We start from the raw sequence: 23,462 nt of genomic DNA, 5'->3' as shown, positions 1-23,462 counted from the left end.
ACGCCGTTTCCAAATATCGCCATAAAGGTGGACCAGGGGTGACTCTAGAATGTGTTTTTACGATATGGGTATAAAATTAAAGGTATTAATGAGGGTTTTAAAAGGGAGCGGTGGTAGTTGTATAGGTGGTCGCCTTTTCAGGTTTCGCCATAAAGGTGGACCAGGGGTGACTCTAGAATACGTTTATACAATATGGGTATCAAACGAAAGGTGTTAGTGAGTATTTTAAAAGGGAGTGGGCTTAGTTCCGTAGGTAGACGCCTTTTCGAAGTATCGCAATAAAGGTGGAGCAGGGGTGACTCTAGAATATGTTTGTACGATATTGGTATCAAATTAAAGGTATTAATGAGGGGTTTAAAACGGAGCGGTGGTAGTTGTATAGGTGGTAGCCTTTTCGAGATATCGCCATAAAGGTGGACCAGGGGTGACTCTAGAATATGTTTGTACGATATGGGTATCAAATGAAAGGTGTTAATGATTGTTTTAAAAGGGTGTGGGCCTTCGTTCTGTAGGTGTTCGCCTTTTCAAGATATAGCCATATAGGTGGACCAGGGGTGACTCTAGAATGTGTTTGTACGATATTGGTATCAAATTAAAAGTATTAATGAGAATTTTAAAAGGGAGTGGTGGTAGTTGTATATGTGAAGGCTTTTTCCAGATATATACCAAAATGTGGACCAGGGTGACCCAGAACATAATCTGTTGGATACCGCTAATTTATTTATATATGTAACACCTGCCAAGATTTCAAGGGTTTTTTATTTCGCCCTGCAGAACTTTTTCATTTTCTTCTACTTAATATGGTAGGTGTCACAACCATTTTACAAAGTTTTTTCGAAAGTTATATTTCGCGTCAATAAACCAATCCAATTACCATGTTTCATCCCTTTTTTCGTATTTGGTATAGAATTATGGCATTTTTTTCATTTTTCGTAATTTTCGATATCGAAAAATTTGGCGTGGTCATAGTCGGATTTCGTTTATTTTTTATACCAAAATAAAGTGCGTTCAGATAAGTACGTGAACTAAGTTTAGTAAAGATATGTCGATTTTTGCTCTAGTTATCCTGTTAACGGCCATGCGGAAGGAGAGACGGGCGACTGTGTATAAAAACTGGGCGTGGATTCAACCTATTTCGCCCATTTTCACAGAAAACAGTTAACGTCATAAAACCTATGCCCCTACCAAATTTCAAAAGGATTGGTAAATTTTTGTTCGACTTATGGCATTAAAAGTATCCTAGACAAATTAAATGAAAAAGGGCGGAGCCACGCCCATTTTGAAATTTTCTTTTATTTTTGTATTTTGTTGCACCATATCATTACTGGAGTTTAATGTTGACATAATTTACTTATATACTGTAAAGATATTAAATTTTTTGTTAAAATTTTACAAAAAAAAAAAAAGGTTTTTTAAAAGTGGGCGTGGTCCTTCTCCGATTTTGCTAATTTTTTTTAAGCTTACATATAGTAATAGGAGTAACGTTCCTGCCAAATTTCATCGTGATATCTTCAACGACTACCAAATTACAGGTTGCAAAATTTTAAATTACCTTCTTTCAAAAGTGGGCGGTGCCACGCCCATTGTCCAAAATTTTACTAATTGTCTATTCTGCGTCATAAGTTCAACTCACCTACATAATTGCATCGCTTTATCTGTCTTTGATAATGAATTATTGCACTTTTTCGGTTTTTCGAAATTTTCGATACCGAAAAAGTGGGCGTGGTTATAGTCCGATATCGTTCATTTTAAATAGCGATCTGAGATGATTGCTCAGGAACCTACGTACCAAATTTCATCAAGATACCTAAAAATTTACTCAAGTTATCGTGTTAACGGACGGACATGGCTCAATCAAATTTTTTTTATATCCTGATGATTTTGATATATGGAAGTCTCTATCTATCCCGATTCCTTTATACCTGTACAACCAACCGTTATCCAATCAAACTTAATATACTCTGTGAGCTCTGCTCAACTGAGTATAAAAATCAAATTGTGTGTGTGTTCCCTATGGAAACTATTTTCCTACACTTCAATCATCACAAAATTTCGGCTAGAGGTTCCTTCGATCAAGACGAAGGTTTTTCGTAGTTCAGAATAAAGAATTTTAAATAAAAAATTTTTTTTTTTGGCTATGCGAACGCGCAATCTTATCTCCCTAAAATAATCATGTTACCAAAATCAATGATCGCATTCAAAACCAAATTCCTTGTGATGTGACGAAATATAAATCGATCGACACAGTTACAGACGAAGATAAAATTGTGAATTATCCAATTGAATTTCTAAACTCTTTAGAACCCCCTGGAATGCCTGCGCATATATTAAATTTGAAAATTATCTCACCAATCATGCTTCTTCGGAGTTTAGACCCACCAAAATTGTGCAATGGAACCACACTTTGAGTTAAGAAATTAATGCCGAATGTAATCGAAGCAAAAATCATCAGCGGTAAAAGCTAAAGTGAAGGTGTGCTCAGATTTACCATTGAATTTTAAGCGCTTACAGTTTTCTGTACGCCTTCCTTTTGCAATTGCAATCAACAAAGCACAAGGACAATCGCTTACTGTTGCAGGATTAAATTTAGAGAGTCCGTGCTTTTCCCATGGCCAGCTATATGTTGCTTGTTCTAGAGTTGGAACGCCAAAAAGTTTGTTTATCTTTGCACCGAACGAAAAAACCAAAAATATTGTGTACCCACATGCATTACAATAAGATACAATAATAAAATGTTTTAAACGAAAATTTCACCAAATATGCGTACAAAATTCAATTCAATTTACCGAAAAATAAACTAAATTATCAACAAGCATAAAAAACAGAAAAAATAACGCAACATTCATTCGATCTCGGGCGTTATAACGTACGCCAGGTAACGCTAGTAGTAAAATATCTCTCGCATGCATACTATGCCGCGGAGGTTTCTTCGCTCTCTTATCCCCCTAAATTTTCACGACACTTACTCTCTAGTATAATTTCCAGATATTTTGTGCTGAACTTTTCTTGTAGTGTTACCCCTCCAAGCGAAGGCCTAGTCCGACTTCGGACATACACATCCGAAGCGCTTGATCCATCAGAGAGTTGATTGTTGTAAGGCATGATGACTGAACGGTCATCTACATATGCCGTATATTTGACTGGTCCTCTCATGAAAACCCATCCTGCGGCGTTCCCCTGTGAACAGATTTTGTGGACAGAAACTCGACATAGATCATTGCAGCGATTTATGTTGCTATAATACTATCGCTATTATTTTAGATTATTTTAACGGATAGGGAAATGGAGTCGTGGTAAGCCTACTATCAATCAGGTCTTCACAAAATGATAGGCCCTGCAGGAGACCCATGATAGCAGAAAGGACAGGCGTCCTTGCTACCTATAACCTTGATTTCTTTAATTTCTGTTTTTTAACACGCTTATATTAGCTTCAATTGTATGTATGCTCGGTTGTAACTCTCTAGGCTAGGTGCGCAAAGGAGAGTTAGAACAACTAGCAGCAATTACTGAAGACTCGCGGTAGTCGTTAAATAACTCGATACAATACGAGTTGTGCTTAATGGCAGGGAGACGAACCTATGTGCTACGGTGCTTTCAACATCAAATATTTAAGTGGATTGTAGAAACTAAAACAGCACCATATTTGCGTGTTTTTATACCTTTCATGAACATGAAATGGTATATTAACTTTGGTCCGAGGTTTGTAACGTTGAGAAATATAGAAGATAGACTCACCATTAAGTATACCGAATTGATCAGGGCGACGAATTGAGTTAATATAGCCATGTCCGTCTGTCCGTCCGTCTGTCCGTCCGTCTGCCTGTTTGAACGCAAACTAGTCCCTCAAATTTTGAGATATCTCAATGAAATTTGGCACAAGGATGTATTTTTGTATTATATTAGACATTTGTCGGATCCGGTAGGATCGGACAACTATAACATATATCTCCCATACAAACCGATCGTTCAGATAAGACGATTTGAGTCATTCCTGCCGCAATTTAGAAAGTATAAATGTGAAACTCGGTGATATATATTCTAATGTATCATAGAAGATATCCTGAAAAAATCACTTTGATCGGAGCTATATATAGTATATATCCCATACAACGGATCGTTCAGATAGAAAGATTTTTGGCAATTTCTCCCTTAATTTCGAATATAAAAACGTTAAACTTGGTGATATTTATTCTAATATATCATTAAAGATTTCCTGTAACAACCATTTCGATCGGAGCTATATATAATATATATCTCATACAACCTATCGTTCAGATAAGGGGGTGTTTTGCGATTTTTTTATTTTATATTTATCTTAAAAATCGTTTAGGTATGTACATCAGTTCACTATATATTTCTTATCTTATACATCCGATATTTGGAGATTACGAACGGGATAAGATTATTGTTCAGCCCCATTCATGAAAGGTATGGAGTCTTCGGCACAGCCGAAGGCAGTCCCGTCCTTACTTGTTTTAAACTATGTATATTTATTCACGTCAACGCTTTGCACGACTTCGAATGTACCAACAGTTGCCTGCTCTCTTTTCTTTAGTTTGGGTTATGATCTGTATTATGTAGATAAAGCCTGACATATTTGCGCATTATCTCGTTTTAAATCAAATATTTGCTATTATTACTCCACTCTGCTCTGTTGTTGGTGTTGTTGTAGCGATAAGGACACTCCCCGAAGGCCTTGGGGAGTGTTATCGATGTTGATGGTTTTTTGCCGGATGCAAATGCGGTACGTTCCGGTACGATGCCCGACCATCTCGGGAACGATTTTTTATGACCACATGCGACCTTCTCGGCCAAACCCTAAATCCATGAGGAGTTCGGGGTCGCCAGAGCCTCGGCTGTTAATGAAACGGGATTCGCCACGGATAGGTAAGGTTGACAATTGGGTTTGGAGAAGCTATATATTGTGCTGGCGACCTGAAAGGGTTGCGCCACACAACCCCTCGAATCTGGTGTTTTAGTCGCCTCTTACGACAGGCATACCCACCGCGGGTATATTCTGACCCCCTAACCCGCTGGGGGATCCACTCTGCTCTCACACCGGCTCACTGAGAACTACCTTCTGCCTACCAAAAATTCTGGCGTATGACAGGAGGAACGATATTGCCGTACAGAGTGTGCTTAACCCTTATTTGCACCAAGGTGTCCATCTAGACCTTTTTAAACTTTAATTCACTATTTCTTTGCCAAGATATTAGTTTTTATTTTAACGCTTTTTTATATCCTTGGTTATGTGTTTAAGAATAATTTTTTATGCAAATTTTTTTTAGATATTAAATTTAAGTTTTCGGTGAAAAAGTCATTTAGAGTACTGATGGGTCCAGCCAGACCGTAACGTAGATGTCATAGAATTCTATATAAAAAACCCAATTTTAATTTCAATATTTTATTTGATTTAAAGAATTCCTTATTTAAGTTTTCAAGATGATATTAGAACAAGTAAGGAAGGTTAAGTTCGGGTGTAACCGAACATTACATACTCAGTTGAGAGCTATGGTGACCACATAAGGGAAAATAACCATGTAGGAAAATGAACCGAGGGAAACCCTGGAATGTGTTTGTACGATATGGGTATCAAATGAAAGGTGTTAATGAGTATTTTTAAAGGGAGTGGGCCGTAGTTCTATAGGTGGACGCTATTTAGGGATATCGCCATAAAGGTGGATCAGGGTTTTGCACGATATGGGTATAAAATGAAAGGTGTTAATGAGTATTTTAAAAGGGAGTAATCCTTCGTTCCATAGGTGGACGCCGTTTCGAGATATCGCCATAAAGGTGGACCAGGGGTGACCCTAGAATTTGTTTGTACAATATAGGCATCAAACGAAAGGTGTTAATGAGTATTTTAAAAGGGAGTGGGCCTTAGTTCTATAGGTGGACGCCGTTTCGAAATATCGCCATAAAGGTGGACCAGGGGTGACTGTAGAATGTGTTTGTACGATATGGGTATCAAATTAAAGTTATTAATGAGGGTTTTAAAAGATAGTGGTGGTTTTTGTATAGGTGGTCGCCTTTTCGAGACATCGCCATAAAGGTGGACCAGGGGTGACTCTAGAATGCGTTTGTACGATATAGGCATCAAACGAAAGGTGTTAATGAGTATTTTAAAAGGGAGTAATCCTTAGTTCCATAGGTGGACGCCGTTTCAAGATATCGCCATAAAGGTGGACCAGGGGTGACCCGATATGGGTATCAAATTAAAGTTATTAATGAGGGTTTTAAAAGATAGTGGTGGTTTTTGTATAGGTGGTCGCCTTTTCGAGACATCGCCATAAAGGTGGACCAGGGGTGACCCTAGAATTTGTTTGTACAATATAGGCATCAAACGAAAGGTGTTAATGAGTATTTTAAAAGGGAGTGGGCCTTAGTTTTATAGGTGGACGCCGTTTCAAGATATCGCCATAAAGGTGGACCAGGGGTGACCCTATAATTTGTTTGTACATTATAGATATCAAAAGAAAGGTATTAATGAGTATTTTAAAAGGGAGTAATCCTTAGTTCCATAGGTGGACGCCGTTTCGAGATATCGCCATAAAGGTGGAGCAGGGGTGACCCTAGAATTTGTTTGTACAATATGGGTATCAAAAGAAAGGTGTTAATGAGTATTTTAAAAGGGAGTAATCCTTAGTTCCATAGGTGGACGCCGTTTCGAGATACCGCCATAAAGGTGGACCAGGGGTGACTCTAGAATTCGTTTGTGCAATATGGGTATGAAACGAAAGGTGTTAATGAGTACTTTAAAAGGGAGGTGGCCTTAGTTCTATAGGTTGACGCCGTTTCGAAATACCGCCATAAAGGTGGACCAGGGGTGACTCTAGAATTCGTTTGTGCAATATGGGTATCAAAAGAAAGGTGTTAATGAGTATTTTAAAAGAGAGTAATCCTTAGTTCCATAGGTGGACGCCGTTTCGAGATATCGGTATAAAGGTGGAGCAGGGGTCACCCTAGAATTTGTTTGAACAATATGGGTATCAAAAAAAAGGTGTTAATGAGTATTTTAAAAGGGAGTAATCCTTAGTTCCATAGGTGGACGCCGTTTCGAGATACCGCCATAAAGGTGGACCAGGGGTGACTCTAGAATTCGCTTGTGCAATATGGGTATCAAATGAAAGGTGTTAATGAGTATTTTTAAAAGGGAGTGGGCCTTCGTTCTATAGGTGTTCGCCTTTTCGAGATATCGCCATAAAGATGGACCAGGGGTGACTTTAGAATATGTTTGTACGATATGGGTATCAAATGAAAGGTGTTAATGAGTATTTTAAAAGAGCGTGGGGCTTAGTTCTATAGGTGGACGCCTTTTCGAGATATCGCCATAAAGGTGGACCAGGGGTGACTCTAGAATGAGTTTGTACGATATGGGTATCAAATTAAAGGTATTAATGAGAGTTTTAAAAGGGAGTGGGGGTAGTTGTATATGTGAAGGCGTTTTCCAGATATCCACCAAAATGTGGACCAGTGTGACCTAGAACTTCATCTGTTGGATACCGCTAATTTATTTATATATGTAATACATGCCAAGATTTTAAGGGTTTTTGATTTCGCCCTGCAGAACTTTTTCTTTCATTTTATTCTACTTAATATGGTAGGTGTCACAACCATTTTATAAAGTTTTTTCTAAAGTTATATTTCGCGTCAATAAAGAAATCCAATTACCTTACCATATTTCATCCCTTTTTCGTATTTGGTATAGAATTATGGCATTTTTTTCATTTTTCGTAATTTTCGATATCGAAAAAGTGGGCGCGGTCATAGTCGGATTTCGTTCATTTTTCATGCCAAGATAAAGTGAGTTCAGGTAAGTACGTGAACTGAGTTTAGTAAAGATATATCGATTTTTGCTCAAGTTATCGTGTTAACGGCCATGCGGAAGGACAGACGAATGACTGTGTATAAAAACTGGGCGTGGCATCATCCGATTTCGCCCGTTTTCACAGAAAACAGTTAGCATCATAAAATCTATGCCCCTAGCAAATTTCAAAAGGATTGGTTAATTTTTGTTCGACTTATGGCATTAAAAGTATCCTAGACAAATTAAATGAAAAAGGGCGGAGCCACGCCTATTTTGAAATTTTCTTTTATTTTTGTATTTTGCTGCACCATATCATTACTGGAGTTGAATGTTGACATAATTTACTTATATACTGTAAAGATATTAAATTTTTTTTTAAAATTTTACTTAAAAAAATTTTTTTTTTAAAAGTGGGCGTGGTCCTTCTCCGATTTTGCTAATTTTTATTAGGCGTACATATAGTAATAGGAGTAACGTTCCTGTCAAATTTCATCATGATATCTTCGCCGACTGACAAATTACAGCTTGCAAAATTTTAAATTACCTTCTTTTAAAAGTGGGCGGTGCCACCCCCATTGTTCAAAATTTTACTCATTTCCTATTCTGCGTCATAAGTTCAACTCATTTACCAAAATTCGTCGCTTTATCTGTATTTGGTAATGAATTATCGCACTTTTTCGGTTTTTAGAAATTTTCGATATCAAAAAAGTGGGCGTGGTTATAGTCCGATATCGTTCGTTTTAAATAGCGATCTGAGATGAGTGCTCAGGAACCTACATACCAAATTTCATCAAGATACCTCAAAATTTACTCAAATTATCGTGTTAACGGGCGGACGGACGGACGGACATGGCTCAATCAACTTTTTTTTTCGATCCTGATTATTTTGATATATGGAAGTCTATATCTATCTCGATTCCTTTATATATGTACAACCAACCGTTATCCAATCAAACTTAATATACTCTGTGAGCTCTGCTCAACTGAGTATAAAAATAAACCGAAGTACACATCGGTACTCTATATGACGGAGGAACTTGTCAAAATGAGGGCTAGTTTGTGGGTTGTGCGTTTTTGCTCATTGAACGATAGTGAAGGAGAATACGAACTTCATACTCCGAGTTAGAATGCCACTAACACGGATAAAGAATAACAAGACGGCAGGTAATGAGTGACTACCCGCCGAGCTATTTGAAGCCTAGGTGAGAACTCGTGGCTCCTCAGCATCCATCAACTGCTATTCAAAATATGTTAGGACGAGTACGTGCCTTCAGATTGGGTCGAAAGTCCACTTTTTCTGAATTTTCATTGTTACCAACATAAATATTTTTTTGTACAAAAAAATTATCAATATCAGAAAACAAAAAAAAAAAAAATTTATTTCCATATCTTAGGCTCGCCAAATTCCGCTAAAATTAAAAGATATTTTGTGTACAAAAATATATGATAACTTAAAATTAGTGGATATTTTTTTTTGCATTTAACCAGTTTTTTTGGTTTTTTTGTGTGTATATTTCGCTCATATATGACCTGTACTGAGGTATGACTCGAAATCATGGACAATACCGGGAAAAGTTGAGATAGTCCTTTGTGTGTGCGAGAGAAAACTCGAAAAATTTACGGTTCTGCTTGTGTAGCTAACAGCGAGTAGATAAGAAGGTATAACTATGTAGTTTTCTCGAATTAGGGTTTCTTAATTTCCTACATTTTTTGGAAAAAATTTAAACAACGCGACATCAGGATGGCAAAGGTGACAGCTATTTTGATTATACCTTAAAAATCTCTTGTTGTTGTTGTTGCGACAAATACACTCCCCCAAGATTTGAAGATTGTTTTCGATGTTGATGGTCCTTTGCTTTGCTGTATATAGACCCGGTATGTTCCGGTAACAAGCGCCATTAAGGTAAAAGCCCGACCATCTCGAGAAAGATTTAATATGACCACATTTAATCTTCTAGCTATACCACTCGGTTATATCTAAGCCCCCGGGGTGAATTCTGTACCCGCGCTCTTCTTTTATTTGTTGAAAAACACTCTCTACCAAAGCCGCGTCATGCCGAAATGCAAATAACTCACATTTGCCAACAATGAGTCTTATTCCAGCCGCTCAAACTCTGTAAATGTGATTGGCACATAAATTTGTTTTTAATGGTACTAAGAGATACATATTTCCCAATGTCATTCAACGTAATTTTCTCTTTGATATTACCCAGTCGCGTTTAAAAAGCTCTGATTTCTCTACTAGCTCCCCTACTTAGCAGTTCACCCAACTACGGCTCTTTTCATAATCATAACTATCTCATATTTTCATATAGTCGTACACAATTTCATTTCGCTTATTCATCTTTCGTTTTTTAGCTGTTAAACAAAAGCAGAAATTGCATTTTGCAATACAACTCCGTAGTCGCATTATGCTTTTACATACATTTCCCATGTGGCATGTGTTGTGGCACAATGAACGGACGCAAGGACAGACAAAAAAAGGAACACTGTGTTGCAGGCAAGCCGCTAGGCGCATGTTAAGCTCATCTCCAAAATAAAGAAAAATTGAAGATAAAATGTAATAAAAAGTAAAAAAAAGAAGCTAAAACAAATGAGATCGAATAAAAAGTTACATATCCAAAACAAAAGCAGTAAAGGAAAAGCTACAGTTGCCAGTTGCATGTTGGCAAGCCATGGCATAAGATAATAATGGGTGGCCTGTTGCTTGCCACCTGGTTATGGTATGTCGCTTGTTTGTATGTTTGATTATCATAAGCATTGGGAATAATATTGCACACACCACCATATAGTGAGAAGCATGCGAAATTTTTGCACTTCGCTGCGTCGTAATAAAAATGAATTACAACTCTGTTCAGCTAGAAATATGTGGCAACAAGCGAGAGCAGAAGAGAAATGCTTGCAATAAGTCTTCAACAGCGTATGCACATGCACACCAACACATTAAAAACTGCTTGCGGCATTAGCTAAATTATTTTTTGTTAAAGAAAACAAATTGTTGTGCTTTAAAAGCTTTGTATTAAGTTAATAGTTGATTTCTTTTAAGTAATAATGTTTTTTTATTCATAAATATCACCTCACGTATTAAAATGCAAAAAATTTATAAAAATTTATCTCATGAGCTTATTTTGTTTTTATTGTTAGCAAACACCAAATTTCAGCATTTACCATAAGTCACGCTCGGAAATCCAAGCGGATTTTTTATCAGCCCTGTCATGACAATAAATCGTATCAATGACAAAATTTATGCACATTCCCGTTGCGGCGTATATAAAATGGCTCAATGCCAAATACATTCATACATCACGTGGCACATGTAAATATGTCAATAAATTGATTCAAATTTACATATGGCTATGTTAGTATTTATGTCCACATAAAATTGTGTATATATGTCAGCACTTTAGTCTGGGTCAGATTTAACAGATTTGTTTTTGGACCTTTCCGTGGTTGGTACGAATCAAATCGTGCGATTTTTTACTGCCTTCTTAATTAAAGAGGAACCATAACACTTTAAAACAACAATTTATTGCATTATTTTGTGTTCTCATAGAAGTAAAATTAAAACAAGTAAGGAGGGCTCAGTTCGGGTGTTACCGAACTTTACATACTCAGCTGAGAGCTTTGGAGACAAAAAAAGGGAAAATCACCATGTAGGAAAATGAACCTAGGGTAACCATGGAATGTGTTTGTACGATATGGGTATCAAATGAAAGGTGTTAATGAGTATTTTTAAAGGGAGTGGGCCGTAGTTCTATAGGTGGTCGCCTTTTCGAGATATCGACATAAAGTTGGACCACAGGTGACTCTAGAATTTGTTTGTACGTTATGGGTATGAAATGAAAGGTGTTAATGAGTATTTTAAAGGGAGTGATCTTGAGTCCTATAGGCGGACGCCTTTTCGAGATATCGCTATAAAGTTGGACCACAGGTGACTCTAGAATGCGTTTGTATGATATGGGTATCAAACGAAAGGTGTTAATGAGTATTTAAAAGGGAGTGATCCTTAGTTCTATAGGTGGACGCCTTTTCGAGATATCGCCATAAAGGTGGACCAGGTGTGGCTCTAGAATGCGTTTGTACGATATGGGTATCAAACGAAAGGTGTTAATTAGTATTTTAAAAGGGAGTGGGCCTTAGTTCTATAGGTGGAAGCCTTTTCGAGATATCGCCATAAAGGTGGAACAGGTGTGACTCTAGAATGTGTTTGTACGATTTAGGTATCAAATGAAAGGTGTTAATGAGTATTTTAAAAGGCAGTGAGCCTTAGTTCTATAGGTGGACGCATTTTCGAGATATCGCCATAAAGGAGGACCAGGGGTGACTCTAGAATGTGTTTGTACGTTACGGGTATCAAATTAAAGGTACTAATGAGGGCTTTAAAAGGCAGTGGCCCTTAGTTGTATATGTGAAGGCGTTTTCGAGATATCGACCAAAATGTGGACCAGAGTGACCTAGAACATCATCTGTCGGGTACCGCTAATTTATTTATATATGTAATACCACGATACTGTTCCTGCCAAGATTCCAAGTGCTTTTGATTTCGCCTTGCAGAACATTTACATTTTCTTCTACTTAATATAGTAGGTGTGACACCCATTTTAAAAAAGGTTTTTTCCAAAGTTATGTTTTGCTTCAATAAACCAATCCAATTACCATGTTTCATCCCTTTTTTCATATTTGGTATAGAATTATGGCATTTTTTTTCATTTGTCGTAATTTTCGATATCGAAAGAGTGGGCGTGGTCATAGTCGGATTTCGGCCATTTTCTATGCCAAGATAAAGTGAGTCCAGATAAGTACGTGAACTAAGTTTAGTAAAGATATATCGATTTTTGTTCAAGTTAATGTATTAACGGCCGAGCGGAAGGACAGACTGTCGACTGTGTATAAAAAATGGGCGTGGCTTCAACCGATTTCGCCCACAGGAAACAATTATCGTCATAGAATCTATTCTCCTACCAAATTTCAAAAGGATTGGTTAATTTTTGCTCGACTTATGGCATTAAACTTATTCTAGACAAATTAAATGAAAAAGGGCGGAGCAACGCCTATTTTGAAATTTTCTTTTATTTTTGTATTTTGTTACACCATATCATTACTGGAGTTGAATGTTGACATAATTTACTAAAATACTGTGAAGATAATCAATTTTTTGTTAAAATTTTACTTAAAAAAAATTTTTTTTTTAAGTGGGCGTGTTCTTCATCCGCTTTTGCTAATTTGAATTTAGCACATATATAGTAATAGTAGTAACGTTCCTGCCAAATTTCATCATATTATCTTACGACTACCAAATTACGGCGTACAAAACTTTTAAATTACCTTCTTTTAAAAGTGGGCGGTGCCCCGCCCATTGTCCAAAGCTTTACTAATTTTCTATTCTGTGTCATAACGTCAACCCACCTACCAAGATTCACCGCTTTATCTGTCTTTGGTAATGAATTATCGCACTTTTTGGGTTATCGAAATATTCGATATCGAAAAAGTGGGCGTGTTTATAGTCCGATTTCGTTAATTTTAAATAGCTATCTGAGATGAGTGCCCAGGAGCCTACGTACCAAATTTCATCAAGACACCTCAAAATGTACGCAAGTTATCGTGTTTACGGACGGACGGACGGACGGACATGGCTAAATGAATTTCTTTTTTCGCCCAGATCATTTTGATATATAGAAGTCTATATCTATCTCGATTAGTATATGCCGTTACGGATTTCCGTTATGCGAACAAAGTTAATATACTTTGTGAGCTCTGCTCAGCTGAGTATAATTAAGTATAGTGGGAATGGACGTTCAAAATGGTTGGATATTTGTTGTATAGCATTTGGTGTACTAGACTCTAGTCTAAAGTTCTCTTTCATTTAGCCACACTCAGTGTATTTTCATGGAAAACATTTTTAGAGAATATTATATTTTGGAATGGTCGATGTTGATATAACTTTCAAAAGATTATTAAAAAAACTGTCAGTCAGTTGTTCTCTACATACATATTTTCATTTCATTGTATAATTTGTTGAGAATAGACATTGGGCACCGACCCGACCCATAAAAAAAAAAGTTTAAAATTTAGTGAACAATGTTAGTAAATGATAAATAGAAAATTTAAAAATAGAGAGTCACTCTGTTTGCAATTTTACACTGACGAATAACATTGTAATTTTATTCTACTTGTTGGGGACTTACATATATATATAAAACTTCACTTTTTACGCTTAAGCTGACAAGATATTGACCAAACGTAGATAAAAAAGAAATTGGTTTTATGTGTACCGGCTCGAGGTCAATATATTTAGTAATAAAAACACCAGTTTTTATTTTTTATTCCGATATATTTCGGTTACACGTCGGTAACCGTCTTCAAAGGACTATACAAAACAATGTAAAAACAAATTTTCATACATGTAATATGTCATATTTTATAAACATACATACATTTTTGAGTTAAACGTCCGTTCGCGTTGGCGTGGAGTTTTGTACTGTCGATTTTGTTGTGAGTAAGTGTCTGTACAAGTGAGCGACGTTGATCGTGTCTGACTAAACTTCAAAACAGACACGATCAACGTCGCTCACTTGTACAGAAAATTCCTCACAACAAAATCGACAGTACAAAACGCCGAAAAAATGCAACAAAAGGCAGAAATTGTTTGCTAGATTTCGCTCGGGTCGAGATAATTATAAAATTCTTTCGAGACTAGGGATATTTGGACTGATTTTCAAATATCTAATCAAGCTACAAGCTTGAAATTTAAAAGGTAGTTCAGATGTCGGGTATTTCCCTTATTTCCGTAAATTTCGTGAATATTGTAACGAATTTAGAGCAATTCCGCTTATTCCAAATCTTCTGATAACGTTCGTATCGCTAAATTATTGAATAAATATATACTTTTGTGAGTATCTCTCCGCTGATGTATGTAAATATGTGTAGACATAATGATTGATTTGTTTATGTAGATACAAGTGACTGCTTAGTATCGACTTAGAGATGATAGTATGCTTTAGAGTTGCTAATATTCGTCACAATATGTATGCATTTCCCGAATTACGATGGGAAAAATTGTTGTCAGCGGTACAACTTGTACAAATTTAGTGACTTATTAGCTTTACTACCTGTGAGTTTTTCGTGAGCTTTTTCGGGATTCAACTGAATTCCTATCAAATTGTATGTAACTTTCTGGGAAGATAGACATTTGAAATTTTTAACGTAAGTATTGCAAAGGTCAGAACGAGTGCAATAGCTTTTTAAAAAAGTCCCGCTTAGGTATTAAATATCCTCTCTACTGCGAATATTTTAATCTAGATCGGTAATTGTGCTCTAGCTTTATTTTTTTCTGTGAAGCTGTTTACAAAAACTATCGTTATAATTTCAAAGTCAAAATTCCTCAAAGGTAAAGTGTTTTGATCCATTTATGTGAAGGAAGTGTTTAAGTTTGTTTTACCTCGTTTTTATTATTATTTCAAGCGATCGATGCTTCCCATAGAAAAACGCTTAATATCCAATCCAACTTTCAAGGATTGGTGCTGCGCTAAACCTTTTTTGTCTAATTTTTTCTGTAACTTCTTTATACTTTGGAGTTAACTTGCTATATACGCGTTTCACCTATTTTCTATGGTTCTGTTCTAAAATATCTTCAATTACACTATACAACATTTAACTGAGTACTGGGCCAAGGTACTTCTTTGGAGAGAAGTAAAGAAGTAAAGTAAGTTAAGAAGAAATTTCCCCGTTTTTCGAATTAAGTCTCCAAAACATTAATATCTTAAAAACGATAAATTACATGGCTAGACCAATTATAACTTGGCGGATATGACGAGGCGACATGTGAATATATCCACGTGAATGCCATACGCTGAATCAGAATTAGCCTAGAAGGTCATGGTTTGAATCCAACCTCAGAAAACAGAACAAAATCACTGCTGATTGGGGCCATTTCAGACAGTGGACTCGGATGCAGCGTTTCCAAATGCAAGTGTAGCTGGGTTATTTACAGCGAAAAATGAGTTTTTGAATGTAACCTTTTCCTCCCCTGGAAAACTTGATTAACAAAACTGAATATAAATGGAAAAAGTGTAAGCTCTCCACGTTTCCGTAATTTTTATTTATCTAAATCTCAGCATCATCGCCACTTGGTAGAACAATATTTTTGCATACACTTCGCATTTCATATATGTAGGTAATACATATATTTTATCTATCAATAAATATTTAGAATCTCGAACTCTGTACAATAAAGATGGGCAAAATCTACTACAAATTTTAATTTTATAGACATTAAAGTCATCTATGAGAGTGCATAGCCTTAAGTTAATGAAAAATGGAAAATTATTCTAGCCTCAATTTATATAAACTATTATTACTCAAAGTTAGACTAGGGATGTTAGAAGAATAATTGATGCTACGTGCCCTCATGAAAAACTTTAATATCATGATGTAAAAGCAAAATTTAATGTTATGACAGTTCTCTCCGTCTTGTATCGTAGAAAGAGTAGAATGCTTGCCATATTTTCTGGGCTTAATGTAACACATACAGAAAACGGACCATTTACACAAATACCTTCCATTCGTTTTAAAAACGTAATTAGCGACGATGATGAAATATAAAATGCATATTTGATGCAATCAAACATTTTTAGGTAGCAGCTGCCGGGCACAAAAAATCTTGATTTTTTTAAATTTCAGTTTTCAGCATATCTATTTGTCAACCCATAGAAAAGTTTTCACCTATATATTTTGTTGTTGCGTGTAGAAAACTTGTGACAGTAAAATGGAAAACTTTCTAAATTTCATAAGGATTTATACAGAGAGAATACCCCTATTGGCTCTTTTTAAGAAAAATATTTTAGACTTGAAAAGGTAATTGCAAGTTTTTTCCGATCCATTCTAAAATACATGCATATATACTTGTATATATGTACGAGTATTTATAAGTACCATAACTAATAGGCATAAATGCACACTTTAACAACCGCCCATATATGCATACATATGCACATATCGATGCATCAACAGGCAGCAAAACTTTATAGCTCAGCTGCATGAGGACATCAAACATGGCGGCTTAAGCGGACATTGATGACAATTGACAGCTGGAGCAATGGCGTAAAAGTGATGGCGAATGGCCAATGGTTTTGACATCGACAAGAGCAAAAGTAAACTTCATGGGTAAACATCGGGTTGATCGCTGTAAAGCTTTGTAATTTCTGTGTTAGCAAAATTTTCATTTGGTTTTTTTTATTTTCATGGTGTAAAGTTTTCCAATTAATCGGCATTTGTACAAGTTGTGGCTAATCATTGTTGACAATCGAAGGCTTTTATAAAAAAAAACTTAACAAAAAGTTAATTTAACTAATTTTCAATTTCTATTTAAATATTTCCTATACTTTCACAGTTATAACGAAGGTTTTACGTTTTTGGAATTAATCTTTATGGCAAGCTTGTTAAGAGATAAATCTTTCAAAATTGTACTTCAAATTTACATATGCCGGGGAATGAAAAATGTGCAATATCTATCCATAAATCTTATAAAATAAAGTCGCTAAATGCCATGTATGCACATAACTTCGCACAGAATGATCCGATTTTAAAACGGTTTTTTGCATTTGAAAGCTTAGCTACGTGAGATGGCACAGATAAAATAATTTGAAGATATATATTATAGGGGCGTGGCAAATTGCCAAAATGTAGTAAAAAATCATAAAATTTTTGTTTACACAGCTATAAATAATAAACGGATGGATGGATTTAAAAAATTCTACTTTTCAGTAAAACTTTGAAATATTTGCCTTCGATCTGCATAAAAAAAAAAAAATACTTGACTCCTTTCTTATATCAGCCAAATTGTTTAAACAAAAGTAACATTTTTACCAAAAAATTCGTGTGTGTGATTGTTCGATGTCAACTGTGCGAGCAAATTGCTTTTGAGTGAGGCATGATGCGACACATACATACGTACATATAGAGCATTCGCTGCGTTATTTAACTTCGGGCGTAGATTTATAGGCATGTATGAATGTAATGTAATGTATATGTATGTAATTTCATGTCATATCAGCTTGACATAGGTATATACATACATATTTATGTAACATAAATATAAATGGTTAGTTGTTAATGCAACATAAATGGTTAAGAATGCATACATCTATTGAAAAATAATATTTCGTTAAAAATATTAAACATTTCCTTAAAATTTAAAAAAAAATTAAATTTTTGGTATTTTTGCATGTATCACTATCACTACATATTATAAAACAAAGTCGCTTTTTCTGTCCCATGTCCCTCTGAATGCTTAAACCTTTAGAACTACGCAACTGATTTTCATGCGCTTTTTTTTTAATAGAGTCATTGAAGTATGTAGATTGTATAATAACCTCCCATTAAATAGTGGAGAAATACTGTTATTTTTGAAGTTTCTAATGTGATGTATATATGTACATATATAAGAGAAAGTGGTGTTAGTTACACTACTTATAACTCACTAACGGATGATCAGATTTGGCTGAAAATTGGTGGAGGGGTAGCTTAGAACCAGGAGACAGACATAGGAAACCTTTTATCCCATTCTGGATAGGGTCTTGAGATCACAACGTGGACCTGGGTAATCCTGGCACCCGGATACCCCTAGAATGTGTGTGTAATATGGATATCAAATGAAAGTTGTTGCTTAGAGCTTTAAAGTAATTTTCATTGTGATATTCGATTTAGTCGCATCAACCTGGCAAAACTGATAAATATGCATGCTAAGCCAAAAAAAAGCATGAATTGATAATACCCACATACCTACTTACATGCGTCCTATTCGAATTGCCTGAAATTTGGTATATAAACTTTCCTATATTAGTATTTACGATCCTTTTTTCGGGGAAGTAGACCGGAGACGGGCTGGGAATGAGATTAGGACTAGGATTGGGACTGAGACTCGGAGTGGGACTGGAACTCGGAATGGAATTGGAACAAAATACATACCACCCTCTGGGACTGGCAATAAGAGATGAAGAAGAATGGGAGAAACTTGGGAGAAGAGAAAAGAGGGAAGGATAAGGAGACTGAGAAAGAGATATAGTGAGACGAAAATAGAGATAGAAGCGAAAAAGACGGAGGGAGAAGTGAATAAAAATATTAAGAAGAAGTGAAGAGGGGAGGGCAGAGTTAGAGAGAAAAAGCTTATTAAAATGTATGCAGATAGACCAAATTTAGGGCAGAACAATGTCTGACTGGTCTGCTAGTTTTTAAATATTATGAAGTCAGGTTAAAAATATAAAATAACGATGAGTTTGTAGGAGACGGTTAAAAATCGCCGAATTTTGTGGTTAGATTGCGTCAGATGAAATTCAGTAAAACTTGTGGTTATAAATATTTTATTTAAATATTTAAATTTGATTTTTCACAAGTCAAAGCTGTTTTCAATAATAATATTTTTTTATACTCAGTTGAGCAGAGCTCACAGAGTATATTAAGTTTGATTGGATAACGGTTGGTTGTACATATATAAAGGAATCGAGATAGATATAGACTTCCATATATCAAAATAATCAGGATCGAAAAAAAATTTGATTGAGCCATGTCCGTCCGTCCGTCCGTCCGTCCGTCCGTCCGTCCGTCCGTTAACACGATAACTTGAGTAAATTTTGAGCTATCTTGATGAAATTTGGTATGTAGATTCCTGGGCACTCATCTCAGATCGCTATTTAAAATGAACGATATCGGACTATAACCACGCCCACTTTTTCAATATCGAAAATTTCGAAAACCCGAAAAAATGCGATAATTCATTGCCAAAGGCAATTAAAGCGATGAAACTTGGCAGATGGGTTGACGTTATGACGCAGAATAGAAAATTAGTAAGATTTTGGACAATGGGCGTGGCACCGCCCACTTTTACAAGAAGGTAATTTAAAAGTTTTGCAAGCTGTAATTTGGCAGTCGTTGAAGATATCATGATAAAATTTGGCAGGAACGCTGCTACTATTACTATATATGTGCTAAATAAAAATTAGCAAAATTGGATGAAGAACACGCCCACTTTTTAAAAAAAAAAATTTTTTAATTCAAATTTTAACAAAAAATTTAATATCTTTACTGTATATAAGTAAATTAAGTCAAAATTCAACTCCTGTAATGATATGATACAACAAAATACAAAAATAAAAGAAAATTTCAAAATGGGCGTGGCTCCGCCCATTTTCATTTAGTTTGTCTAGAACACTTTTAATGCCATAAGTCGAACAAAAATTTACCAATCCTTCTCAAATTTGGTAGGTACATAGATTCTATGACGGTAACTGTTCTCTGTGAAAATGGCCGAAATCGGTGGAAGCCACGCCCAGTTTTTATACACAGTCCACCGTCTGTCCTTCCGCTCGGCTGTTAACACAATAACTTGAGCAAAAACCGATATATCTTTACTAAACTTATCCCACCTGCTTATCTGAACTCACTTTATCTTGGTATAAAAAATAGCCGAAATCCGACCATAACCACGCCCACTTTATCGATATCGAAAATTACGAAAAATGAAAAAAATGCCATAATTCTATACCAAATACGAAAAAAGGGATGAAACATGGTAACTGGATTGGTTTATTGACGCAAAATATAACTTTGGAAAAAATTTTGTAAAATGGGTGTGACACCTACCATATTAAGTAGAAGAAAATGAAAAAGTTCTACAAGGCAAAATCAACAGCCCTTGGAATCTTGGCAGGAATACTGTTAGTGGTATTGCATATATAAATAAATTAGCAGTACCCGACAGATGATTTTCTGGATCACCTGGTCCACATTTTGGTCGATATCGCGAGAACACCTTCACATATACATCTAAGGGCCACTCGCTTTTAAAACCCTCATTAATACCTTTAATTTGATATCCATATCGTACAAACACATTCTAGAGTCACCCCTGGCCCACCCTAATGGCGATATCTCGAAAAGGCGTCCACCTATAGACCTAATGCCCACTCCCTCTTAAAATGCTCAGTAACACCTTTCGTTTGATACCCATATCGTACAAACATTCTAGAGTCACCTCTGGCCCACCCTAATGGCGATATCTCGAAAAGGCGTCCACCTATAGACCTAATGTCCACTCCCTCTTAAAATGCTCAGTAACACCTTTCGTTTGATACCCATATCGTACAAACATTCTAGAGTCACCCCTGGCCCACCCTATTGGCGATGTCTCGAAAAGGCCACCTATAGACCTAATGCCCACTCCCTCTTAAAATGCTCAGTAACACATTTCGTTTGATACCCATATCGTACAAACATTCTAGAGTTCCCCTGGCCCACCCTAATGGCGATATCTCGAAAAGGCGTCCCCTATAGACCTAATGCCCACTCCCTCTTAAAATGCTCAGTCACACCTTTCGTTTGATACCCATATCGTACAAACATTCTAGAGTCACCCTTGGTCCACCTTTATGGCGATATCTCGAAAAGGCGTCCACCTATAGACCTAATGCCCACTCCCTCTTAAAATGCTCAGTAACACCTTTCGTTTGATACCCATATCGTACAAACATTCTAGAGTCACCCTTGGTCCACCTTTATGGCGATATCTCGAAAAGGCGTCCACATATAGAACTAAGGATTACTCCCTTTTAAAATACTCATTACCACCTTTCATTTGATACCCATATCGTACAAACACATTCTAGAGTCACCCCTGGCCCACCCTAATGGCGATATCTCGAAAAGGCGTCCACCTATAGACCTAATGCCCACTTCCTCTTAAAATGCTCAGTAACACCTTTCGTTTGATACCCATATCGCACAAACATTATAGAGTCACCCCTGGCCCACACTAATGGCGATATCTCGAAAAGATGTCCACCTATAGACCTAATGCCCACTCCCTCTTAAAATGCTCAGTAACACCTTTCGTTTGATACCCATATCGTACAAACACATTCTAGAGTCACCCCTGGCCCACCCTAATGACGATATCTCGAAAAGGCGTCCACTTATAGACCTAATGCCCACTCCCTCTTAAAATGCTCAGTAACACCTTTCGTTTGATACCCATATCGTACAAACATTCTAGAGTCACCCTTGGTCCACCTTTATGGCGATATATCGAAAAGGCGTGCACCTATAGAACTAAGGATTACTCTCTTTTAAGATACTCATTACCATCTTTCATTTGATACCCATATCATACAAACACATCCTAGAGTCACCCCTGGCCCACCCTAATGGCGACATTTCGAAAAGGCGTCCACCTATAGACCTATTGCCCACTCCCTCTTAAAATGCTCAGTAACACTTTTCGTTTTATACCCATATCGTACAAACATTCTAGAGTCACCCCTGGCCCACCCTAATGGCAATATCTCGAAAAGGCGTCCACCTATAGACCTAATACCCACTCCCTCTTAAAATGCTCAGTAACACCTTTCATTTGATTCCCATATCGTACAAACACATTCTAGAGACACCCCTGGTCCACCTTTATGGCGATATCTCGAAACGGCGGCCACCTATGGACTAAGGATCACTCCTTTTCAAAATACTCATTAACAGCTTTCCTTTGATACCCATATCGTACAAACATATTCTAGAGTCACCCCTGGTCCACCTTTATGGCGATTTCTCGAAAAGGCGTTCACCTATAGAACTAAAGCCCATTCCCTTTTAAAATACTCATTACCACCTTTCATTTGATACCCATATCGTACAAACACATTCTAGAGTCACCCCTGGTCCACCTTAATGGCGATATCTCGAAAGGGCGTCCACTGATAGACCTAAGGCCCACTCCCTCTTAAAATGCTCAGTAACACCTTTCATTTGATACCCATATCGTACAAACAAATTCTAGAGTCAGCCCTGGTCCACCTTTATGGCGATATTCCTAAATGGCGTCCATCCATAGAACTATGGCCTACTCTCTCTTAAAATACTCTTTAATACCTTCCATTTGATACACATGTCATACAACCACATTCCAAGGTTACCCTAGGTTCATTTTCCTACATGGTGATTTTCCTTATTTTGTCTCCATAGCTCTCAACTGAGTATGTAATGTTCGGTTACACCCGAACTTAGCCTTCCTTACTTGTTATATATCAGAAATGAATATGAAAGAAAAATATAAAAAGTTATTTCATATAAATTATTAGTGTATGCAGTGATTTAAAGGTGTTAGACTTTTAAGCAGTAGAAGTAAAAAAAATACGTTGTCGTAGATGAACGGTTTACACTTTATTAAATTATGTAATAATCCGTATAGTTATACATACCATGAATCGTATGATGTAAGAATGAACATGGAAAGCAAATAACAATTGAAGAGAGTAGTGAACCAGGGTTGTATATAATCTAACAAACTCCACCTCAACCGTGATTCACGTAATTCTTAAATTTAACTTATATGATTTCTTGTAAATAAATTTATACAAAACATATTATGTTTGACTTTACTCAAAATTTAGTAAAGCCATCAGCTACTTTATCTGTTGTGGAGACATATCCAATATTTATTTCATTTAAGTTACATTTGTCTCTTATAAAGTGATACTTGATATCTATGTGTTTGCTCCTCTTCTTAGTGGTCTCATTTTTGGCCAGAAAAGCAGCCCCTTTATTATCAAAATAGATATTTGCCTGATTTAGTATATGATTTGAATCCAATTTCATTAAGCAAGTTTCTAAG

Source organism: Eurosta solidaginis, chromosome 2 (genome assembly GCF_040869045.1).
Source record: "Eurosta solidaginis isolate ZX-2024a chromosome 2, ASM4086904v1, whole genome shotgun sequence".
In the NCBI taxonomy this organism is placed as follows: domain Eukaryota; kingdom Metazoa; phylum Arthropoda; class Insecta; order Diptera; family Tephritidae; genus Eurosta; species Eurosta solidaginis.
The sequence above is the reverse complement of the archived record's forward strand: the minus strand, read 5'-3'. Positions refer to the sequence as shown.